This window comes from Trichechus manatus, unplaced genomic scaffold (genome assembly GCF_000243295.1).
Source record: "Trichechus manatus latirostris isolate Lorelei unplaced genomic scaffold, TriManLat1.0 scaffold00002, whole genome shotgun sequence".
Classification (NCBI taxonomy): domain Eukaryota; kingdom Metazoa; phylum Chordata; class Mammalia; order Sirenia; family Trichechidae; genus Trichechus; species Trichechus manatus.
This window is the reverse complement of record NW_004443938.1, coordinates 62,432-70,285: the sequence shown is the minus strand read 5'-3', so window position 1 is coordinate 70,285 and position 7,854 is coordinate 62,432.

Genomic DNA, 7,854 nt, shown 5'->3' with positions numbered 1-7,854 from the left:
AAGAAGAAGTAACACCAGCTCTACACAATCTCTTTCAGAAAGAAGAGAAGGGAGTACTTCCCAGTTCATTTTATATAGGTAGTATTTCCCTCATACCCAAGCCAAAGACTTTACAAAGAAAACTCAGACAAATATCCCTCATGAATATAGACACGAAAATCCTTAACAAAATGTTAGCAAATAGAATTCAATGACGTATAAAATAATTATTTACTATGACAAAGCGGGGATTATTCCAGAAATGCAAGCCTGGTTAAATATTAAAAAATCAATTTATGTAATTAACACACAATATTAAGGAAGGAAAAAGCACATGATTATATCAATTGACACTGAAAATTCAGTTGACAAAATTCAACACCCATTCATGATAAAAATTCTCAGAAAGATAGGAATAGAAGGGAACTTCCCTCAACTTGATAAAACACTTACAACTAACATTGTACTTAATGAGGAAAAACTAACTGCTTTCCCCACTAAGACTGGGAGCAAGTCAAGGATATACACTCTCACTAGTCTTACTCAACCTACTGCTGGAAGTGCTAGCCAGTGCAATAAGGCAAGAAAGGGAATAAAAAGCATGCAGATACGAAAAGAAGAAATAAAACTGTCCTTATTTGCAGACGACACGACTGTCTATGTAGAAAACCCGAAAAAAGCTACAGAAACAAACACAAAATCTCCTAGAACTAATTGGTGAGTTCAGCAAGGTTACAGGATACAAGACAAATATAAAAATTCATTGTATTTCTACATATTAGCAATGAGTACATGAATACTAAAATTTTAAATGTAATACCATTTGCAATCTCTCAAAAAAAGAGATACTTAGATGTAAATCTAACAAAACATGTACAGGGCTTGTACACTGGAAACTACAAAAAGTTGATGAAAGAAATCAAAGAGAGCCAAATAAATGGAGCAACTTCTTGTGTTCATAGATTGGAAGACTCAACATAATAAACATGTCAATTCTCTCCAAATTGGTATACAAGTTAATGTAATTCCTATCAAACTTCCAGCAAGATTTTTTGGTTGATAGAGATGATTATTCTAAAATTTATACAGAAAGGCAAAGGAAGTAAAATAGCTACTATTTTGGAAAAAAGAATAAAGTGGGAAGGATCAGTCTACCTGATTTCAAGACTTCTTACATAGCTACAGTAATCAAGACAGTGTAATATTGGCAGAGGGACAGGCACAAACTGTGGTACATCCACACCAGGGAATACCACTTGGCAATAACAAGACATGAAATACTGATACAAGCAACAACTTGGGTGAATCTCCAGAGAATTATGTGAGTGAAAAAAGACAATGATAAAAGATTACATGCTGTATAGTCCATTTATATCACATTCTTGAAGTGACAAAATTGATGGGTGCCAAGGGCTAAGAGGATGGGGGCTGGAGGGAAGTGGGTGTGGCTATAAAAGGGCAAGATACATGTTCTGTATCTTGACTGCATCCTGGTTGTGATATTGTGCTACAGTGTTGCACGATGTTACCACTGGGAAAACAAGGTAAAGGGATTTCTCTGTATTATTTCTAATAACTGCTTGGGAATCTACAAATACCTCAAGATAAAAAGTTGAATTAAAAAAAAAAAGGCTACCTACTATATGATTCCACATATATGGTATTCTGGAAAAGGCAAACTTAGAGGAACAGAAAGTACACCAGTGGTTGCCAGGTGCTGGGAAGAGGGGGGGAACTACAAAAGGGCACAAGGTTGTAGGGCGAGGCAACTAGTCTGCATCCTGATTGTGGTGGTAGCTACCAATGGCACACATGCATCAAAGCACATAGAACTGTGCACAAAAACAGTGAATTTTATTGAATGTAAACGTTTTTAAGGTGGACCATGCGGACACATCCAATGGACCATGTGGACAGTGCAAAGCAGCAGGGCCTGGAGGGTGGAGCCACCAGCCCAGGGAGAAGGATTGCATTAGGAAGTGAGCAGGAGTGAAAGTGGGAGGACTAGATGGTTTAACTAACTCCTACAACTATTTTGAGGAGCCCTGGTGGCACAACAGTTAAGCACTTGGCTGCTAACTGAAAGGTTAGTGGTTCAAAGTCACCCAGCAGTTCCTCAGGAGAAAGATCTGGTGATGACCTGCTTCCGTAAAGATTACCTGTTGCAGCTGAGTCGATTCCGATTCATAGCGACCCTACAGGACAGAGTAGAACTGCCTCTTAAGGTTTCCAAGTCTGAAATCTTTACAGAAGCAGACTGCCACATCTTTCTCCCGTGGAGCAGCTGGTGGGTTAGAACCCCCCACCTTTCAGGTAGCAGCCAAGCGCTTAACCACTGCACCACCAGGGTTCCAGATTATGGCCTAGAAAACCCTATGGGGCGGTTCTACTCTGTCATATGTGGTCACTAAGAGTCCCTCTCGACCCAATAACAAAGCAGCAATAAATTATGTCCCAGACAACCATTTTCTGCTGCTTCCTCACCTTTATAGGCTGAGATCAGCTCTATTTATTTATCTAATATTTTTCCTTACTTAAAAACTAGTACAGATTAGCAAAGAGAAAAAAAGAAAAAAACAGAAATGCCCGTAATTCCATCATCAATATTAACCACTTTCAAAATTTTGATACATTTTCTTCTAGTCTATTTAGTGTGCATCTGTGTGTCTGTGTGCACATGTGTGTGCATGTGTATGTGAGTATGTGTGCACACATGCATGTGTGTGTATGAGTGTGTGAGCGTGCATGTGTGTGCATGAGTGTGTGTGAGTGTGGGGGGTATGAGTGTGTGAGTGTGTGTGCATGTGTGCATGACTGTGTGTCTGCATGCATGTGTGTGCACATGAATGTGTATGTGAGCTTGTGTACAAGAACATCTGTGCATGCATGTGTGTGCACTTGTGTGTGCATATGAGCGTGTGTGTCTGTGTGAGTGAGGGAGGTATGAGTGTGTTAGTGTGTGAGTGTATGTGTGCGTGCATATGACTGTGTGTGTGAGTGTTCCTGTGTCTGCGTGAGTGTGTGTGTGTGTTGTTTGTACATGATTTCAGATTTACAAAAGTCAATCACACCACACGTGCTGTGTATAACTCAACTTTTGGATGTAATGAAGTGATAACAATGCACTGTGTCAGAGCTGCAGTCACATGGTATAACATGGAGACCCAAGAACCACTTTACCTAAGCCTGAGTCACTGGGAGATCTGGCCTCACCTGTGCTGCCACCTATGTTTTGGATATTCGGAAATGGTTCTGAATCTCAGTCATAGTCTCAATTTTAAAAAATAGCATCATTATTTGTAACTTTCTACAACTTTTCCTGTCAATCAGTTCACCAATCAGAAATCAATGCTTGATTGGTGAATCCAGATTGGAGTCTGAAAATATAGTCACCGTATCAAGGTGGTCATTTACAAAATTCTACATGAATAGAATTTTCACTACAAAACAGGGACAGAGGAACTGGTTCCACATTTCAGGGCTTTTTGCAGCAAAGTCACCCACCAGACCTGGAGGAGGGGCAGGGCTGGAGGCCAGTCCAGGGCTGAACAGAGGGGACAGAGAGGACCCCTGAGGCCATGCTAGCAGGGAGGCCAGCTTAGGGCCTGACACTCCCACCACCAAGAACCCTGCTTATCTTTCCCACCCCATCGACCCCCACCCCTGCATCTGGGAAGAGTTTTGGATCAAGCTGTATTGAGTAATAACAAATTCTTCCAGAATTAAGGACACTTGTAATGGCTGGACAAAGTTTTATTCACGAGAAACCACTGAATCCATACAATTAACTGTTTTAACAATAATGAGTAAGCCTTGGCGGTGGGGTGGGTGGTGTGAGGGCTGGCCCTGCCCCCTGGAGTCTGGAGCGGACAGTAATGGTAACAGAGGCACAGCTGGAGTCGCCGACGGTGGAGGAGGGGAAGGTGGCCAGGGCCACCAGGGAAGCCACACAGAGAGGTCCTGAGCCTGAAGGAGAAGGGTTCTCGGGCAGGGGGTGGGTGGTGAGTCCCTGTTGTGGAGAGAGGGCCCTCCTGTGTTTGTAATCCAACACCACACTCTCCAGGGAGCAAGAAGTATCAGGCTGTAGCCGACCAAGTCTTCATCATGGGGTCTTATGGACCCCACTCGAGACAAAGCAGGTGGGGCTGTCCCTATCCTTTCTAAGACGGGGACATAGAAGGCAAGTGCCAGAGGCTCGCCGTGTCTGAACCTGGAGCAGCTCCCAGGGCAGGACATGGGAGGCCCATGACCCGGGAGATGAGTGGATGAAGCGTGGTCCCCTTAGTGAGTGGCAGCAACGAGGTCAGACCTGCACTGGCACCCGAGCAAACCTGGAAGAAGTTCAGCCAGATGCTCATTAGAAGCAAAGATGGTGAGACTTCCTCTCACATACTTTGGACATTTTATCAGGAGGGACCAGTGCCTGGGGAAGGACATCATGCCTGGTAAAATAGAGGGTCAATGAAAAACAGGAAGTCCCTCAATGAGATGGATTGACACAGTGGCTGCAATAATGGGCTCAAATATAGCAATGATTGCGTGGATGGCGCCGGACCTGGCAGTGTTTTGTTCTGTTGTACATAGGGTCGCTATGAGTCAGAATAGACTCAATGGCACATAACAACACGGGGAAAATATTAAATGATGTGGGAAGCACCAAAAGAAGAAGGAAAGTAGGCAGGGCCGAGATGGCAGAGTAGTAAGATGCTTCCAGTGGTCCCTCTTACAACAAAGACCTGAAAAACAAGTGAATCGATTATATATGACAATCTAGGAGCTCTGAACATCAAAGGCAAAGCTGAGGAATCAGACTGAGTGGCAGGGGGAGGGAGAGAAGGTTTGGAAGCAGCGAGGAGTTGCCAGACCTGACCTGGCGGTAGCCGAATCCCCTCAGGCTGAATCAGCTCATGGTTTGCGGTGAGGCAGGCAAGCAGTGGCACTTGGGAGGCGTTTTCCACACCAGCAGCAGAGAGTCTACTCAGCCATCCAGAACCTGTGAGAAACAGCCCTCGATAGGCGAAAGAGAAGTACTTGTGTCTGGCCTACCACGCGGATCATAAATACCCTCATTTGGGAAAAACCTCTCTCCCATTTACCTCCCTCCTCCCTGCTCTCTGCTCTGCACTGGGTCTGGGATGGTTTCAAGGATTGCTGAGTCCCCTGGGCCAGAAGTAGGACCGGTCACGCTCCCTGAGCCATTCTCCCAGCCTTGGAGAAGGAACAAATTAACAGACTGGGGAAAAAATAATTTGCTCACTTCCCTAAGCCAGCAACTCAGGGTAGGCCCCACTCCTTTGCCTAGGCATAGGCATAAGGGGTCCATGGACTTTGAGTGCCTTTTCCCCTTTTTAGACTTGTGTGGGCCCATTTTAACAGTGTAGGCCCTCGTTACCACAGTACAACAGGGTATATACCTGAAGTCTAACTTCAACTGTTTCAGCTGTGAAGTGGTGTTCGTGACATTTGACACTGCTGTACCCATTAAGCAGGGTCTTCACCTACCCACATCAGGGGCCCGAGGACTGGTGGCTCCACCCATGCCACCTAGCTACCTGCAATGGGGGCCCAAGAATAAGAGATGCCCCCCAGTCCTTACAGCTAACAACATTGTGTGCTCATAGTCCAGCTGCAAAACCCACCCACATATGCACTCTAAGGAATAGGGACATGCTTTCCTCCTGGACACTTGGGGGTGACCATCGACCCCCTGCCTTGCTCAGCATGTGTCCCCCTGCTGCAGCTGGATGCCTGTGTCTACACCAATCACCCATGCCTGTCTAGGACCATAGGTGAGAGCCTGCACCACACACTTGGTGGCCCACTACCTGGACAACTGAGCTGAATCCATACAGGAGGAGTGGGCGGACTCCTGGGCTCACATACTTAGTGGCAGGTCTGGCCACCTGATGGCAGGACGTTGGAGCTTCAGAGGCACTGGTGATCAGGCTAGCTCAAAAAAGCAGCCTATTCGGGCATATCAAAACAAAACAAAACAAGAAGCTAGGACACAGTAAGCAAACATAAAATAAATAAATATAATACCTTACTGATGGCTCGGAGACAACAGTCAATAGTAAATCACATAAAGAGGCAGAACATGATGGCTTCAGCAAGCTCCCAAAATAAAGAATCAAGAAATTTACCAGAGGAAGAAAATTTCTTGGAAATACCAGAGGCAGAATACAAAAGATTAATATACAGAACTCTTCAAGATATCAGGAAGGAAATTAGGCAAAACGCAGACCATGCAATAGAGGAACTTAAGAAGATTAGAGAGGAGTATAACGACAAATTTAACAGGCTGCAAGAATCAATAGAGAGACAGCAATCAGATAGCCAGAAGATTAACAATAAAATTTCAGAATTAGACAACTCAGTAGAAAGTCACAGGAGCAGAATTAAGGCAATGGAAGTCAGATTAGTGACATTGAAGATAAAGCACTCGACCCCAACTTATTTGAGGAAAAATCAGATAAAAGGATTAAAAAAAATGAAGAAACCATAAGAATGATGTGGGACTCTATCAAGAGGAATAACCTACGAGTGATTGGAGCACCAGAACAGAGGGGGATAACAGAAAATACAGAGAGAATTGTCGAAGATTTGTTGGCAGAAAACTTCCCTGATACCGTGAAATATGACAAGATATCTATCCCAGATGCTCATCGAACCCCACATAAGGTAGATCCCAAAAGAAAGTCAACAAGACATATTATAATCAAACTTGCCAAAACCAAAGATAAAGAGAGAACTTTAAGAGTGGCTAGGGATAAACGAAAAGTCATCTACAAAGCAGAGTCAATAAGAATAAGCTCGGACAACTCAGCAGAGACCATGCAGGCAAGAAGGCAACGGGATGACATATATAAAGCCTTGAAGGAAAAAAGATTGCCAGCCAAGAATTATATATCCAGCAAAACTGATTCTCAAGTATGATGGTAAAATTAGGGCATTTCCAGATAAACAGAAGTTTAGGACATTTGCAAAAACCAAACCAAAATTACGAGAAATATTAAAGGGAGTCCTCCAGTTAGAAAATCAATAACATCAGATAACAATGCAAGACTAGAACACAGGACAGAGCAACCAGATATCAACCCAGATAGGGAAGTCACAAAAATAATTCAAAGCTAAAACACTGAAAATAGGTAAACAGATGTTAATATGTAAAAGATGACAACATTAAAACCAAAAAGAGGGATTGAAAAATGTAGACGTAGATTTTTCATATAGAAAGGAAGTCAAGGCAATAGAAAGAAATAAAAGACTGGTTTAAACTTAGAAAAATAGGGGTAAATATTGAGGTAACCACAAAGGAAACTAACAATCTTACACATCAAAATAAAAGACGAGAAAAATATAAAGACTCAGCAAATACAAAATCAACAACAATGAAAAAGATGAAAACAAAATACATAAAGAAAAATTAGTCAGCACAGAAATTTAGATGGAGCAAAGAGACTGTTAACAACACACAAAAAAGACATCAAAATGACAGCACTAAACTAATACCTATCTATAATTACTCTGAATGTAAATGGACTAAATGCACCAATAAAGAGACAGAGGGTGGCAGAATGGATAAAAAAAACACGATCTGTCTATATGCTGCCTACAAGAGACACACTTCAGACTTAAAGACACAAACAAAATAAAACTCAAAGGATGGAAAAAAATATATCAAGCAAACAACACTCAAAAAAGAGCAGGAGTACCAATATTAACCTCTGACAAAATGGACTTTAAAGTAAAATCCACCACAAAAGATAAGGAAGGACACTATATAATGATTAAAGGGTCAATACACCAGGAGGACATAACTATAATAAATATTTTCATACTCAATGACAGGGCTCCAAAATACATAAAACAAAC